This window comes from Lygodium microphyllum, chromosome 9 (assembly GCF_053477565.2).
Source record: "Lygodium microphyllum isolate KBCC chromosome 9, Lygodium_microphyllum_v1.1.10, whole genome shotgun sequence".
Taxonomy (NCBI): Eukaryota; Viridiplantae; Streptophyta; class Polypodiopsida; order Schizaeales; family Lygodiaceae; genus Lygodium; species Lygodium microphyllum.
Genome location: NC_141143.1, coordinates 123,497,136 through 123,514,722, shown reverse-complemented (window position 1 = coordinate 123,514,722; position 17,587 = coordinate 123,497,136). Strand labels below are relative to the sequence as shown.

Genomic DNA, 17,587 nt, shown 5'->3' with positions numbered 1-17,587 from the left:
GGGTTTTGTCTAATGATTCAAGTGTATCTCATGAACAGAAATTAACATTTCATGTGTTTCTTTTAACTATGATTGCGAAACGTGAATTCTAAATGACTATTCATGCACTGAACTAGTTAAAAAGCTATCATTTTATGTGAAGTAAGGTGATAACCTTATCATTTTATGTGTGTAAAAGCTATCATTTCATGCATAAAATCTTATGCGAATTCCAAACTCTACCATTTCGTGCATGCAACTTAGTACTTAGAGTAAACAGAACCCTAAGACTCATTCTTGTTCCATGCACGTCACCAATCCTTTTATCTCTTCCATGAGAAATAATACCTAATTAATTTTAAAGCTTAGAACTTGGGCTTGATTCGTGTGTGTTGCGTTGGTTGCTTCGCTCGCCTCTCCAACATTACCAGGAGCTTGGGCGCCTACGCTTCTCGTGACTTTCTTCTTGGAAGCCATTCACCTCGCGGAGATTAGGCAGTCCGGACCTTAACGGTTTTCGGGTTGACAGGTTCGGGTAGGAAAGACCACTGGATGTGGGGTCGCCGAGGGAGTGGTTTGGGTGTGGCTTTTTGCGGTTACTCACCAACTCTCACTCCCTCTCCTTCTTTCTTTCTCTCTCTCTCTCTCTTCTTCTTCTTTCTCTCCCTTCTTCTTTCTCTTCACTCCTTCTCCTTCTTTCCCTCTTCCTCCTCTTATCTCTCTCCCTCCTTCTTTCTCTTCCCACTTCCTCACCTACTTTACGTCAAGTGTGCAGTTCACGGCAGGTGGGAGGGTGTCGCTGCCTGTTATCATGGGGGGAAGGTGGGCTGAGTCATCAGCCTGGGTGGCGGTGCAGTTGGCTAGCACGTCAATCCACGGCTCCCATTACAGTGGGTCGCAGGGGGAAAAATGCCGATCAGAGGGCCCCAAGGGGGTGATGCAGCGCTTGACATCCAGGTGGTGGGGGTGGCTACGGCCGAGAGCCTAGGGGAGGAGAGAACTCCAGTCGGAGGCCTAGGGGCCCTGCGCAGCAACTGACGGGGGGGTTGGTGACATATGGAAGGGAGGGCATAGCCTCTGTCGTCGAGGGAGGGGAGAAGCGTCCCCTTATATAGGGGAGGGGAGGAGGTAGGTGGTATGGCCACCCCTCCCACTTGGAGGTTGCATGCCTCCCCCCCATCACCACCACTCCCACTCTCTCTCCCCTCCGACATGCTGTTGGCGGGGAGAGAGGGGGGAGTAAAAAAATTTGTACTAATGATGATGATTATTTCTTTTGAAATTACAGGGGAGGGTTCCTATGGCATGTTACATCCTCTCTCCCTTAGAGGGATTGAGATGTCCTCATCTTGAGAGGACCTGGGGGTATTGTTGGTTGAGAGTATCTCCGTCCATCCAGGTGGCATCCTCTTCGGGATAATCTTTCCATTGGACGAGGTATTCTCTCAAGGTCCTTGACCTCAAATGCCTCTCCCTAACATCTAGGACTGTATCAGGCTGTAGCTCAAGGAATCCTTGGCTAGGCATTACAATTTGCTGATCATCAAGTACATGATTCGGATGAGGTAGATACTTTTTCAATAGGCTAACATGGAATACATTATGAACCTTTAGGGTTGTGGGCAGCTGTAGTTTGTAAGCATTAGGTCCCAGGCACTTAGTGATCTTATAAGGTCCACAATACCTTGGACTTAGCTTCTTGTACTCTCCCAAGGACAGTGAACTCTTTTTAGGGCGTACGTGGATGAAGACCATATCACCTTCAACGAAGGATCTGTCTTGCCGTTTCAAGTCCGCGTAAGCCTTCTGTCTATCCTTGGTAGCTTGGATGTCCTATCTTATTGACTTGATTTGATCATCCATGTCCTCCAGCATCTGTCTTTAAGCTTCTACCCTCAAAGTTGGACCCGATAAGCTCAAAGGAATATGGCAATCATGCCCATACAATGCTTGAAAAGGGGTCATCTGAATACTTTTTTGGTCAGAAGCATTGTAGGCAAACTCAACGAGTGGCAAATATTGAATCCACTTTTTGGGTTCGCGACAGTAGGATGCCCTAAGCATATCTTCAATGACTTGGTATAGACATTAGCTTGATTGTTTTGCACCTTCTATGGATTATGTTATGGTGAGAGATGCTAGTAAGTCTCTTACCTATGATGAGACCATGCGCAGAGGTGATAGTCACTCTTGGGAGAGTGCAATGCACTAGAGTATGCCTCATTCCAAAAAAATTATACGTGGGATTTGGTTCCTTTGCCTAGTGAAAAACGTGCTTTTCCATGCAAGTGGGTGTACAAGTTAAAGAGTATCCTTGGATGCCCCAAGCTAACCTATAAGGCCAGATTGGTTACTAAAGGTTTTAAGTAAGAACATGGTGTTGATTTTGATGAATTCTTCTCTCATGTCATCAAGATGACTACCCTACGTTTGGTTTTAGCTTTGGTTGCATAGCTCAATTTGGACCTCTATCAAATCGATATCAAGACAGCTTTCTTACATGGGGACTTGCATGATGAGATTTATATGCAATAGCCTAAGGGCTTTGAGAAAAAAGGCAAGGAACATCTAGTGTGTAAGTTGAGAAAGAACATTTATGGCCTTAAGCAGGGACCTAGGAAATGGTACCACAATTTTGATCTTTCATGCATTCCTAGGGATATACCCATATTGATATGGATTTGAGCTTTACATGCCTTGAAAAATCACCTCAAGAAGATGCTTGAGATGAAGGACATGAGATAGGCCTCACATATACTTAGGATACACATCACATGTGATTGCTCTAAGGATCTCCTTTACTTATCACAAAAGAGGGAGAACATCCAAAAGGTTCTTGAGTAATTTCATATGTAGGATGCTAAGTCTATTGGCTATCCTTTACCTTCTCATGTGAAGATTAGTCAAGCTGATTATCCATAGTCTAATGAGCAGAAGGCCAAGATTGCCAAGATCCCTTATACATCTACAGTGGGCAATTTGATGCATGCCATGATAGCCACTCATCTAGACACAGAATTTACAGTGGGAGTTGTGGCACACTATATGGCTACACATGGAAAGCAGCATTGAAATGCTATGAAGGGTATCATGAGGTACCTTAAGGACACTACAAATATGTGCATATGTTATGGTGGCCAAGATACAGGAGTTGTGGGGTACATTGAATCTTATTATATAGGACATGTAGATAGTAGGAAGTCCACTATGGCTATGTCTTCTCCTTTGATATAGGTGTTGTTTCTTGGATGTCCAAGGTATAGAAATGCATGGCTCTATCTACTACAAAGATAGAGTATGTTGCAGTCATTGAGGCTTGCAAAAGGAGGCTTTTTGGTTAGGTTGTCTAGTTGCGCAGACCTTAGTATTACTGATATGGTCCCTACACTGCATTCAAATTCTATTAGTGCAAATCTCAGTGAAGAATTTGGTGAAGAATTAGGTCTTCCATGTGAAGACAAAGCACATTGAGGTGTGCTATCACTTCATTAGGAAGGTGGTAGATGATAAGTCTATTGAGTTGACTGATGAGAATCCTATAGATCTGCTCACTAAAAGTCTCTTAGCGGAACATTTTTCCTTCCTTAGCAAGATGATGGGCATAGGATGAGATGACATCTATTTCTCATCCTATTGTACTCTATGTACATTTGCACTTTGTCACTTTTTTCTTGTCCTCTCCTTGCTAGGGGCACATTCATCTTTAAGTGGAAGGTTGTTGGGGATAAAGGTGCCTTTGCCTAACTGCATGCATATTCATTACATTGACAATACCCATACACATGTACATTGCAAGTGGTGGGTGCCCATCACTATCACTTTATTGTTTATTCTTTTAGTAATATTTGAATAAGGAAAGGCCAGTCATACATTGTGACTGTTGGAGTTACCATATATGGTGTGTCTTTCTCTTGCTCTCTTGCTCCATCTCCCATAGCTCTTGCTTCCACTTATGTGCTTCCATCCATGCTCTACCTTTCACTCTTAAGCCTCTCGTTTATTCAAATTGGTATCATATACCACTATATATTGTATTTTCCATTTCTCTTGAATTCTCTTTGGTGATGCAATAACTCTATCTTCCAATCCACATTCATAAGTTGGTTTGGTTGAGAATATGTGCATTAAATGCAAATTATCAAGTTGAAAATCTAAACACAAAATTTGCATGTGCAAGTAAATCAGCCAAAGGAGGAGGCTCCTTTTGTGAGTAGTTATGTATTCTATGGGCAAGGCCTACATATGGGTAAGCAATTATGTGGGCAATATGGGATGGCTATCGATTGAATAAAGAGATGGCGGGCAAGATCTTGCATGGGTAAGCAACCATGTGGGTGACCTTGTTTTGGTGTGGTGGATAGCAGGTAAAAGAGTTGCCATACATCTAAAAATGATGATAGCTCCATATTTTAAGGAATTGAATAATTTTATAGGAACAACATTCACCATCAATAAGAGAACATTTACATATTTGAAGGCAATATGGAAACCATAAAAAGAAGAGAAACTACTTTTAGGTTTATGATTTATGGGCTATTAATGATTACTATTTAATATGCATTGCCCCATAAAAGCATACGTGTTACCCAAGTAACCCAAAAGAGCTACCCTCATATATGAAGCTAGAGAAGGGGCGGGGGTGGGGAATATGTATTATTTACAACTCAATATGGAACCAAAATGCAACTTCTTCTCCAACTCAATCTAGACCCAACAACCCCACAAGTCTCTAACAACAAGAGCAACAAGCTTATATATGAGTAGCACCTTCCAAAGTATGATTGAAACAGTTGCATGCATATAGAAGTAAAATTATTTTGTGAACTATCACATTATGTGCCAACACATGTTTAAATCTTGCTACAAAATACTCGATAAATTTATACACCAATTTAAGATATGTGAATGTTGGTTTTTTGAGAGAGAGAGAGAGAGAGAGAGAGAGAGAGAGAGAGAGAGAGAGAGAGAGAGAGAGAGAGAGAGAGAGAGAGAGAGAGAGAGAGAGAGAGAGAGAGAGAGAGAGAGAGAGAGAGAGAGAGAGTGTGTGTGTGTGTGTGTGTGTGTGTGTGAGTGAGTGAGTGAGTGAGTGAGTGAGTGAGTGAGTGAGTGTGTGTGTGAATCTATATTGGCAAACTTTCTCCCTTGATTATTTTACAATTTCATATCCTTAAATGCCAATTTTCTCTTTTTTCTTCCTAGTTTTTTGATAGAGCTCTTATTCTAAACGTTTTTTAACTAAGTATTCCATTGCCAACTCTAGAAGATATTGAAATTGATAGAGGAGATTTGTGAAAGAGACTAGAAGATTTATTATTGGTAGAATAATTGGGAATTCAAGCCTAGACAACTTAAGTTCGTAAAGGTTAAGCACCTCATGGAAGATGTTTTGGGAGGTTAAGGAAGGTGAGGATAGAAGCATGCATTTGGATTGTTAACATGTGCCCATTGACTACATTGTGTCTATAGCTACTCCTTGACAAATGGAAAGGCTCTAAGGTGTAGGCAACTTTCATGCTTCTGTAGTTCTTGCATGCAAGCAAGGCCTTTGGAGAAGGTGTTCTTAAAAAATGCATGTTTCCTCATGGGAATATGTTACCCTTGAACCTTCAAATGATGTCGATGATGATGATGAGATGGAAGATCTAGCATATGAAGGACATCATGATGCTTTGACTGATGCACTTCATATTGGTGATAATTTCACAGTAACAGCTCCACATGACAATGAGAAGAGCTTGTGGATTTCTACATCATAAAATGCATAAAGGAAAAGATGAGGACTGATGCTTTGCTTGAAGATGCATGGGGAAATATTTATAATGTGAGCTCATTAATTATTAGAGTGTTTAGTGCCAACAAGCATAAGATAATCCCTATAAATTCAAGTTCTTACAATCAAAGACTAAATTTACATTGCAATCCCACCTTGTTAGAGCTATGAAGTTTCCAATGCAAAAAGTAGGATGTGGTAGAAAATTTCTAATATCCCTAGAAGTATATGAGGCTATTTACAATAGCACTCTTTTTTATGTAAAACATTGCTCTATCTAGTCAATGTTGGTTTCTCCATTGCTCCTAAGAGTATCCATGTTATCATTGTGAATAAGTACTATATAAGCTTGTTTGCTAGATGTTTTTATCTATGTTGCTTCTATACCAAACATAAGATCACATTTTTTGTTTCGTTTTTTGCAAATTTATGCACAAAAAGAGAATTTCAAAATGTTGGTTTAATGCCATTAATGGGGAGAAAATGTAGGATATTTGTAGCTATTAGGGGAAAAAACACTTTAAAAAAGGAACTTTTGCTAATTAGTGGATTAAGAAAAGGGCCAAAGATATTTGACCACGTGGAAAAAAATATGGTAGTCTTGTCTCCTTCGCTTTTGAGATAGTAGAGTCCATTTTGTGGTTCTTCCCTCCTATTTAGCCAAAATCTTCAAATCTTGACAAGTTTTGGTAGTTCGAAAGGCCCTATTAACTAATAAAAGTTGACAAAACATTTGACAAAGGCATGACAGAGTTAAGTTAATTCAGACCGTTTTGAAAATCAGGGTTTCAAAGTTCTTCTTGGCACTCGTAGTATGTTTAATTTGTCTCCTTGAGGTTTGCCTTTAGTTCCTTGACCTCTCTCTTTAGGTTTCTTTCTCTGCACATTGTTTTTTACATGGCATACACAAGGTGTCCTTCTCATTCCATAAACTCTTGCACCATCTATAGCAAAAACGCAAATGGAGAATTGGAGCCCAAAGCATTTACTATAAATGATTGGGTTACAATGCTACCATCTTGTAGGGGCTCTCATAAAATGAAAAGAACGAAATGGGAGGATATCAAATATCACTGGAAGGGACGCATCATTGCTTTCAAAACTACGTCTCAAGGCTAGTTTACTTTGGTGCAACATGTTTACATGGCTAGAGATATGTACTTGGTTCCACGGGAATGTTTTTCTCAGCAAGCACACTATAAGTTTGAGTTGCAAAATATATGTGAATATATTATTTTGTTTGAAACAAATGCTAAATAGTGGATTATTGGTTGTAGATATCTTTCCATCGACAAGTTTTGAGTGGCAACTTGTAGAGAGCCTCAGTGGGAAATTCCATGACATTCATAAACAATTTGTAGACATTATTTATGTTGATCAAACTGCAAGTTTTTTTTAATGAAAGTAGAATTTTTGTGTACTATGCGCAGTATGTGGTTCCCTCAAGAGTAGGTGTGTATGGATACCTTGAAGATTTGCAGTTACCAAGTCTCTCATCTTTGGATTGGGAGATGCCTAATGAAGCAACAATGGAGAGTTTTAAACTCAAAATTGCTCAAGATATTCAAAAGGCTATGGCTCCAGGAAGGATCTCGAGAAGAGTATGATTATCATGGTTTTTACCCTTGCATGCTTTTGTAGCTTGCTTCAAAACAACGTGTTTACAAAGGATGAAGGCTTCATGGCTAAACAGAAACTTTTCAGAGGAAGATTTGGACACAATTTTAGGTCTATCTTGGAAAGCCAAGGAATCTAACCCCAAAGGTGACTTTATAAGGTGCAATGTATGCCCTCAGTCATTGGGTTTATCCTAGAATATATATCAACAATCTCTTGTCATAGGTTTTGATTACAGAAGATACAAACTTAGAGTGGGTGCCTGGGTTCCTTTAGATTTCGAGATTGATTGTAAGACATTGAAACTTACAGTGCAAGTTACTGCACAAGAAGTAAGGAGGTGAACGTTACTTCAAAGTGGAGTCTTAAGGATATAAGAGACACCATGGAGTTTCTAGACAATGTTACTCCTGGATATAAGTTCAAGGTAAATGGTGCTATAATTGGAAAAAGAGCTGAGATCTCTTTATCATGTATGGGTTGTTTGCCTCCTAGTGTTGTGACTTTTAGACCATGAATATACATGTATAAATAATTTCAAAATTTTCTTTTGCTCACAAATATTGTTGCTAAAAACATGGAATTATACATATTGATAAGCATTATAAATGAACTCTTGGTATACACTTTGCAGTGATTCTATAAATAACAAATCATCTTTCGTGGAATAAAATGATTTCATTATATCATGCATTACAAAATTGTAGTACAATTTTATAGGAAACGCTTGGCATGAACTTCACAATTCTGTGTGATTCTATGAACAAAAAATCATCTTACATGGGTAAGACCAAAACAAGATTTCATTACATCATGGGTTAGAATATTGTACTACAAATATACAAGGGGAATTTACTAATGTACAAATAGAAAAATGGGCTCTTCTTAAGCTTCTCTTTGATCTTCAGCTTCTCCACCCTCAAGCTATTAGAATATTGTACTACAAATATACAAGGGGAATTTACTAATGTACAAATAGAAAAATGGGCTATTCTTTAGCTTCTCTTTGATCTTCAGCTTCTCCACCCTCAAGCTATTCTTTGGCTTCTCCTTGGTCTACACTTTCTCCACCCTTAGGCTAAGCTTCTCTCTAATTTTCAACTTCTCTACCCTCAAAACTTTTCTCCTTTGGAATAGTTGCTTCATCTTCATCACTTTCATTTGTCATCACTAGTTTCCTCTTAGTAGGTGTCTTCTTTGGTTGCTCAAAGAACTTGATTTTCTCGGGCACTCTTTTCTCCTAGGGCTTTAGAGAAGATGGATTAAATTTCAATAGAGAAAGCTCAGGCATCCCCTTCTTTTTGGACCCCTTTCTTTTCGATCTTGAGGACTTTTTCAAACCTATACCTAAGTCTACTAACCATACTAAAATCCTTATTCATCAATGTAATTCGATGTGCATGAGCAGCTGCAATGTATGCATTGTTCAGAAAAATCAATTAAAAAATCATCCACTACCTCCTGTAAGTAGAGTAGGGTAGACAACTACAATTTCTTATTGAGGCCCTACACAACAAAAGCAACTGAAGACAACATGTCAGATATCTCCTTGACCACTCTAAAAAAAGGAACCTTAGGAATGAGATGGCCAGTGGTCTTTTGAGCTTTCCTGATCCCTCCAAAACATCTTTGCATGTAGAACCATCTAGATTTTCTCTTTCTCTTCAAAGGGGTTTCTTGGGCAAGATTAAGAAGGGAACTTGAAGGTTGAACCTCACACCAAAGCTGATTTGGAGTTCTCTGAGGATTCACCTTCACCTCCAACACCTACAGGGTAAGGCAAACAATATCTTCATGTGTCTCCTCGTATGTTTCCTCTTCACCTTCCCTTGAAGGTTTCTTCAAGTGAACCTTCCTTGAAATTTGCTTTGTCCTAGACATCATTTGTGTAGGCTAAGGGTCAGGAGTACCTCGAATAGATTTGACAATATGGCACGATGAGATGAGGCTCATGATGTCTAACTAACACTATCACGCCATATTAGAAAAATGCTAGAACCACATGAAAATTGATTGTAAAGACAAACAACACCATTGCTTGATGCAAGTACATGGAACTTTTAGATTGAAACGTTTTAAGGGGCCATAAATGTATTAGCATGTCTACACATCAATAAAAACTATGTGAAAAGTGCCTTCGTCACTTTTTAGTTTGAGATTAGTACACTTCCTTCTTTTCTTAGCATTTTTCTTTCTTGCTATCGATACACTTACCGTAGTTGGTCCTTCAATGGAAATTTCAACTTTCTTGATTTGTGCCCTAGTGGTGGCATTGACTAGAATAGGAATAACATCCCCATCCTTGATCATTTCCACCATTAAGAGAATCAAGAGCACCAACTATACAATTGCCTTACTATTGCTAGCTTTGTCTTGGGCAATCTCAATACATATGAGTGACTCCACACTTTGGGCACCATTGGTCTACTTCCTCTTCTTGAGATTATTATTATCATTGTGAATAATATGAGGATATGTGTCCTAGTTGTCCACATTTTTAGCAAGAAATTGTCTCTTGAGGTTGGATTATTCCTCACCCTCTTCCTTTGTCTAACATCATAACAGGCACATGCCTATAATCCATTAAATAAGGCAAAACTCTTCATCATAATAGATAAAGGCATTTGTGTATTTCTTGTCATTAGTTAGCTCCTCGACAAAATGAACAGGTGCATCACTTAGAGGATGATTAATGATTGGGATTGGTGATCTTGGAATACCAAAGGGGTTGATTTTAGCTTGTTGGGCCATTTGTCTTTGATCCAGGGGAGCTGATAAGGCTAAAGGCTATAGTTTTATTGTATAATTAAATCCATGATTGTATTGTGGATAGCTAAAGTTAGGTTGGGACCAGGGAGGCATCATAGAGCTCTACAATAGGCTTCTTCATGCCCAAAGCATCCACAATTAGTGCATGTGCATGCTAGCTATGAGCACTCCAAAGGGAGGTGGTCTTTGTTGTAATGGATGCACTATATATTTTGTTTGTAAGGTCATGATAGCTTTAGGGTCTCTACCATTTTGAGAAGATCTTGCTACTACTACATCAACCGTGAGGTCTTTTGTATCATATATTTTAGCCTCATCGTAGCTCAGTTAAGGTTCTTTACAGTTACCAATGGCTTCTTGTCTCTACTTCTCTCTTGGTGTGGGTCATCAACAAGGATTTCTTCATCAAGCACATCGTTTAATGCTAGAGTGACGCAACAAGTTTCCTACCAAGGTTTCATAAATCCTTTCATTATGGATGGGCCTTAATGAAACACCTGGTCACAACCTTGAGAGTGTATCTTTCAACAAATTGATATGTGTTTAAAGAGGCTTCTTACTTTGGAGATAGTCTCACATGCTCTCCTCTTCTTACTACTCAATTTTCATTAGGTGCATGATGAGGAAATCTTGAACCTTCTTAGTGTCATCTATAAGGTTATTTGCTTTGTATACTCACTCAAACTATTCAACAAAGCTATAATGGTCATCGAGGGGTCATTCCCCACCCGATACTTATTGAGATATTTTGTTGATAATGGGATTTTAGCTTGACCTTTACTTGTAGGGGTGTTCCCCATTCCCATTAACAGAAACTAAGTAATATGTATGCCAACTTGTAGCATATTAGTGTGCTCAAATAGGCATCACTACACTAGATCCAGTAACAAATCTTTTGAGGATCCTACAACTCTAGCATTTAACAACATTCTTCAAATGCTATCCATTTTTTCTTGTATGGTTGCAAGTTGTTATCTTGTATCATTATTGATGTTCAATAACCAATTTAGGGTACTACTGCTTTGGTCTTGCAACTCTAGGAGCTTGCATTCCATGGCCTATGAGATCATATTTGAGACATCAAAACTATTGGCATATTGGAAGCTATCAACTGTGGCCTAGAAGTTATCTAAGGCTTTGCTCGAATCTTTGGCTCTTTCTATTGTGTTGAGTGTGTTATATCTTGTCTCTAGGTAGACTAACTAAATAACCTGGTTGATAAGGTTGTGAAAAGAAGTGTTTTAATACCTACAAATTTGTCAGGACTAGGGTCTCTACTTGAAATGGGAGTCGAAAGGTCATGTCTACTACAAGCGTATTTGTGTATGTCATGGACTTAAGTCCTAGGTTTTCTTTTCATCTATTTGGTTCCTTTTTTCTATTTTCGATGATTGTTCCCCTTGTTTCTATCCTCATCTTTTTTCCCTCACCGTTGTTTGGTTTCTTAGCAAACAACATTATGTTTAATCTTAGTTCAAAATTTACTTGTGCACTATGTGCAAACATGCTTTTTCTTTTCTCAAAAAACTTATGAATTCACAAACAACCAACTTACAATGTCTTACACAGTCTAGACTCAAGTCAACAATATAGATCTACTAGGTTTAGTGATTTTTTGCAATGAGTTCCCTTTGTTTTCCTTCATTCTTATGTTTTAGATTTTTGGTTTATATTTTCTCCTCAAAGCTTCTCTTGCACTAGTGTAAGTCAGCCTATACGCCCTGTGTCTATATGTGTGGGTATCATATAGTGATACACTAGGATGAGTACCCTAGGATGATGGAACTTGTTGAGATGGCAAGCTCAACACATGCAGACACTGATGATGGATTGTTTGGTTAGATGGCTCTATATACATAGCACATCAGTGATCATTATGATTCTCACATGGCCCCACTGACTTATCACTTAATATATTTAGTTTGTTACACCTACCTACAACTGGCATAGTTATAGCACCAATCAATTAGTATAGCTAGTTATGCATTGTTTGACTTAATAGGACATTTTCCTTAATGTTGTATCTTATTTATACTTTGTGTACATTGTATTGTGTAAAAAAAGAAGAAGGAACCAAAAAGAAAATGTTTTGGCCTCTATCTCTCTTCTTGTGTTCTTGAGTGAGCTTCATCTTGTGTGTATGGTTTGTGTTTGGCGCAACAACTCAAGCAAGTCCCCCACTACGTGATTCATGATCGGGAACTGTGGGTCAATGTCCATGTGTGCATTGTTAATGTGAGATAAGTTACATATATTGAGAATGGACAACGAGATAGATATACAATTGTTGTTGTGCACTAATACATGCATGTTCCTATGCTCACATATGAGGGTGGCTCACTATGGGGTTGACTATGTGTGCACTAATGTATAAGGCTAGTGCACAATGCAAGTGCAGTGTGACAGCATGGCTAAGTAACATGCTAGTGCAAGTGCACTAGGGTTGAGCTACTATCTTCTAGAATGCAATGGGGTGCCCTAGGTCCTATGTGGGTGAACTAGTGGTTAAGGCTATTGTGTAAAGATGTAACTAGTGTAAGTGTATCACTAGCTAAATGCAAGAATGGGTTAGCTATGCAAGTTTAGATATGTGCCCTAGGATGCATGCTACAATGTGTGCACTAAGGCATTGTGCGAGACAATGCACATGGAATTCATAAGGTAGAGTAGCCAAGTGCCATGTACTAGGGTTGACATGCAAGGATGAGACAAGTGCACTAGGTTTGGGCATTATATTGCACTAGGCTTTGTGCACTAAGATAGATGATATGCAATACAAGTGTGACATGCACTAATGCATATGAATGGAACTATGTGCATTAATATTATGTGGTGATGTGCACTAGATGTGTGATTGTGCAATGTGTCCTAAGAGATGTGTGCACTAATCAAAATGTGAGGAGTACGGTTTGTTTTAATGCATGTGTGCACTATGTGTGCACTAGTGCATGTGTACTTATATGCATGTGCGAGGGTAGTGCGCTAGGTTTGGCTATGTGTTTCCTAATGTGCACTAAGGTAGGTGGATGTAGGTTAAGAGGGTGGATGTACACTGCACTTTACTAAGGGATGGAGGTTAGTGTGTTGGGTCAGTGCATGGTGCATGTGCATAGAGACAAGTGCAAGTGGGGTACATTTTCGTGTAATTTGATGTGGAGCTCTAGGTGCAATATACTAATGTGGGGCAAGGCACTAAGGTGGGGCTATGTGCAAGTACAAATGCATGTGTGGATGTAAGTGCAAGTGCAAGTGTATAGAAGTGCTCACAAGCATGCACAACTGCACACAAGCACATATAAGTACACAATGATAGGCTTAGGGAGACTTATGTACACTAGGTTCAAGGTTATTAAGGTCACACACACAAGTGCACACAAACACATGTGTGTGTGTGTGTCAATGTCAATGTCAGTATGCCTAAGTGTACACAAGCACACACAAGTGCACCGGGTGAGATTGCAAGAGGGCAAGGTTTATGAGCAATGCAACTAAAGTGGTTGAAGGGTGCGGGCACAAGTACACACAAGGCACACACACACATGTGCACGTTAGTGCACGTGCATGCACAAATGCACATTAGTGCATTGTAAGGTGCCATCTTCCTCCCTCCTCCTCTCCTTTGACCTTGCCTTGCAAATAGGCTGGGTGTGGGGTTGGAATTGAGAGGAAAGAGACTCTTGCAAACAAGTGCACGTGGGTGTGGCACAATGATGTGCACTATGAGGTAGTAGTGCACAATGGATGTGTAATGTGATGTAGCAGAGTTAATTTAATAGTGGGTACACAATGGTGTATGTGTAGTGCAAGTGATTATGCATGGATGTATGCAAGGTATAGTGTACTAGGTGGAATAGTGGGTACAAAATGGTATGTATGTGTAGTGCAAGTGATCATGCATGGTTGTATGCAAGGTATAATGTACTAGATGCAATAGTGCAAAAGTGTATGTGCACTAGTGATAGTGCATTAGAGGGTGTGCAAGGTGAGGGTTAGTACAATCTAGTGCACTAGTATTAAGAGTAGAGTTCAAGTGTTAGTGCACTTGGGTGATAGATTGTGTGCAAGTACATGTGTGCTGCTGCAATGCACTAGGGTCAAGCTAGTGCATTGTGGTGTGTAGGGATGTTGAGTGAGTATTAAAGTGCCAAAGGGTGGATTGAATGTATGTGCAAGGTTCTAGTGCATGTGCACATGCAAGTGTATCCATGTGCAAGTATGTGTACACTAGGTGGGAAAAAGTGCACAAGGGTATGCAGTAGAATGCAAGAAGTGCATAGGCAAGGGCTCACCATCCTCCCTTACTCTCCCTTGACCCTCCCTTGCAAACAGGGTGGGTGTTGGGGTTGTGAAGGAAGAAAATGGGGCTCTTGTATGTGCACTAGGGTGAAGCTAGTGTACAGTGACCCAAGGTAAGTGCACTAGAGTTACAATGTAAAGATGGTCACCATGGTCTACATTGATGACCTTGAGGCTAGGCTTCACTCCTTACACCCTCTACTCTAGGGAGCACATGTAGCATCATGATCATGTGTTTTTAGCATACAACTAGGTTGTAAAGCCCTAGAGATCCCTTGTACCTTTGGAAAAACTAAACACAATGACGTGATTACAATTTATATTCATGCAACTTTCTTTGAAGTTGCCCCTAAATTTTAGATAAACCATCCCACTTTTAAGATGATTGGTATATCCTTGGGTCCGTATAGGTTGGCACTATATAGAAGGTGCACCATGACTATATGGACTTTATAAAGGCTTTTTTCACTAGAGGAACAAAGACAACAATGTGGTATTAATTCTTTATGTCTAACATATTGATTCCATGATATTTCTTCAAGCATTTCATACTACAAAGATATAAACTAGTTAATATGTGACTTATTAACTAATATAATACTTTTTAAGCACAATAGTACTTTGAGATTTTACTATATAAAATATTATATTATGCATATTATTATATAGTACATTATATTCAATGCAATTGCTATATAGATACTCTATATAGTAGGTTACCTAAAAATTTTAGAACATATTTTTCTAGATTGGCAATCTAGTAATGTTTGATTTTTCCTAGATTAGGATTTTTTAGTTATGTACATGTAGGACAAGAAAATTATTATTATTATTGCTATATAGAAAGTGGTTTAGAGTTCCTTGTGTCGACCAAGTGATGATAGCACATTGTGTATCTATAGTGCTTTTCCTTAAATCGCCAATGGTTGTGATAAGAGTGTGTTATTTGTGGAAGGTGCCTCTCATTTGGTGCCAATGAACGTTACCAAAAGTTGGTGCACTTCTATGCAAAGCTTCCACAAATGGTTAGTGATCTTCCTTGCGAACCTTTTGACAATAGTTGATGGAGAAGGATATGGACAAAAGAGAGAGGCTCAATGTCATATGTTTCCTTATCTTCTACGTGCTCATAATTGGTTCTACTTCCATGCTAAATGGTGTAATTAATGGTGGAGCAAGATAATGCAAATAAAATTTGGAAGGGTGGAGGATTGCTTGGTTCATCAACGCCTCTCATGTGCTACCAATAAATATTATGGGTTTACTTGATCACCATATAATGTAGGAGGTGATAGCAAAACATGGCACAATGCATACTATTCAAATGTCCTAAAATGGAATCTATCATGAGAAGGAGGAGGGAAGGGAGGGATGGAGAGCAAGGTAAATTTTAGTAAGGTAAGGGTTGACATGGTTTTAGAAGCATGCATGTAACAATTACAACTAGAAATTGGACTAGGATAATGCAAAGCTCATGAACCAATTGAGCTATAAAATTAATGATAATAGAAACTTCTCACATGCATGTGAGCATACACATGCACATGCATGTTGGCCAAGCACACATACAACATGCACATCCCAAAAATAGGTTAATTATCATGTTTGTTTTACTGCATGCTAGGATAGTGCTCACCTTCCTCATGCACTCTAAACCCTCAAAAACGTCATCCTTTCTTGTGCACTCTAAAGATTCAAAGTTCCTTTGAATCTTTACTAGGTGCTCCACACCTAGATTCTCCATGTGCTTGCACAACTGTTCCTTGGTGCTTCACACTCATTTTCTCTTGGCACTTCACACCGAAGTTCAAAGCACCAATACTTGTAATATTTAGGGCACTTCATATCTTAATGCACATCTTATTTGGCTTTACGTATGTATGCACATGCTCTATAAACCATATTAAGAGATAAACAAAAAATTTTGATTTTTAAGTATGATTTTAATATCCCAACCATAGGATGCAATTAGTAGAACTTAGGATTAAGGGTTTTGGGCTTGGCATTTGGGAGAGAAGGGTTATGATTTTTGGGGTAAAGTGCTATAGTATGAATATATTGATGAACACACTCCCTTTTCCTTAATCATTTATTTGTAGGAAATGTTGTTGGCCTACGGAGAAGGGGGTTATTATCTCTCTCTCTCTCTCTCTCTCTCTCTCTCTCTCTCTCTCTCTCTCTCTCTCTCTCTCTCTCTCTCTCTCATATTTATTGTTTGGAAGGGAATGCATTGGGAATCAAGGTCTTGATATGGAGAAGAGAGCATTGGAAATTAGAAATGGGAGAATTCATGGTTTCTAAATGTGAAGCTAGGCACTTTTTGCTTCTAAAAAAATGAATGTGTATCATAAACTTACATTTTCTAAACACTTAAGGGGGCATAGGATTAGGGTTTATGTGGGGGGAAGCTAAGCATTGGGGGATATAGTGGGAGCTCATGCTCAACTACCAAGATCCATGGATCGCTTATTGTTTCAAGCATTTCAAATGAGCACAAATGGCTATCTCTCACCTAGCCAATGCATCTTGGATTTTATGGGGGTGTAGTGAGATTACCTTGATGCTTGAATGAGTAGCCTCCTCCCTCAAGCAAGCCGATAGCTCCACGATTCGAGATGCAAGATCAAGCAACCTCAAGCCTCCTCCTTCGAGCTCTATCCTCCATAGCCACGCGCAAGACAACAGAAGATATGAAAAGAGAAGAAGAAGAGAGGAGATGATGGAGCGCTTCTTCTCCAAGATCCCTCACCCTCACACACTCACTCCCTCACACTCCCTCTCTTAAGCACACACAGCAAGCAAGAAGGAGAGAATAAGAGACCACTTTTGCCACACACCAAAGAATGAGCTCCTTATTCACTTTTTAGGTTTATATACAAGCCCTAAATCCCTTGAGCACCCATCCCTTTTTTTACATGATCGGGCATCTTACCAAGGTTTTCTTCCCCTATTCTCTTCTAGTTGCCCTTATCCCGTCACCTATGTCCATTTAAACTTTACAACTTGCACAGAAGGGAGCCTCGTGCTCTTATAAAATGAATTACATTGCGCCATGCGCTTTCCTTGCAAGAGCCCTCGAAGGCTCTCCTTCATCCTTGAGAAAGCCTCCTTCCTCCTTGAGGGAGCCTCCTTCATCCTTGAGAGAGCCTCCTTCAT

At 39.4% G+C, this 17,587-nt stretch overlaps 1 pseudogene; it reads left to right on the top strand.

The window, feature by feature from the left end:
• LOC148031534 (1,4-alpha-glucan-branching enzyme 2-2, chloroplastic/amyloplastic pseudogene) overlaps positions 1–17,587 on the top strand; it is a 48,749-nt pseudogene that overhangs the window by 13,409 nt on the left and 17,753 nt on the right.